Below are 501 nucleotides of genomic sequence, written 5' to 3'. Positions count from 1 at the left end.
AACTGGATCGGGACCCCCACGCGGGGTGAGTGTTTTTTGGGGCGCTGAGGGGGGGCGCGGGGAAGGTTCGGGACCCCCTAAAACCCCCCCCAAACCCCCCTTGCAGTGTTCAACGTGGGGGAGTATCGCAGGGAGGCCGTGCCCAGGTACGAGAACTACGAGTTCTTTCGCCACGACAACCCCGAGGGGATGGAAATCCGCAGGTCAGAGGGGGGGGTTTGGGGCGAGGGGGGGTATTTTGGGGTGTATTTGGAAGGGGGGGGCGCAGCTAAGAGGCTCTCCCCCCCCCCTCCCCAAATTCCCAGGCACTGCGCCCTGGCCGCCCTCAAGGACGTCCGGACCTACCTGAGCTCTGAGGGGGGGCAGGTGGCGGTAAGAAACCCCCCCCAGGGGTACAACACCCTCCACGAGGGGTAAAAGAGCCCCCCAAATTTTGGGGGGGGTCCAAATTGCCCCCCCCCAACCCCTCCCCAGGTGTTTGATGCCACCAACACGACGCGG

The 501-nt window shown here is 65.1% G+C and overlaps 1 long non-coding RNA gene across 1 annotated transcript; it reads left to right on the top strand.

Moving 5' to 3' along the window:
- On the top strand, positions 1-501 carry LOC113979151. Its single transcript, XR_003537738.1, has 4 exons — positions 1-25; positions 107-203; positions 306-372; positions 475-501. It is a non-coding gene; the product is annotated as an uncharacterized LOC113979151 (long non-coding RNA).

Source organism: Neopelma chrysocephalum, unplaced genomic scaffold (assembly GCF_003984885.1).
Source record: "Neopelma chrysocephalum unplaced genomic scaffold, ASM398488v2 Primary Assembly neopelma1_40390, whole genome shotgun sequence".
In the NCBI taxonomy this organism is placed as follows: Eukaryota; Metazoa; Chordata; class Aves; order Passeriformes; family Pipridae; genus Neopelma; species Neopelma chrysocephalum.
This window is presented reverse-complemented; position numbering and strand designations above follow the sequence as displayed.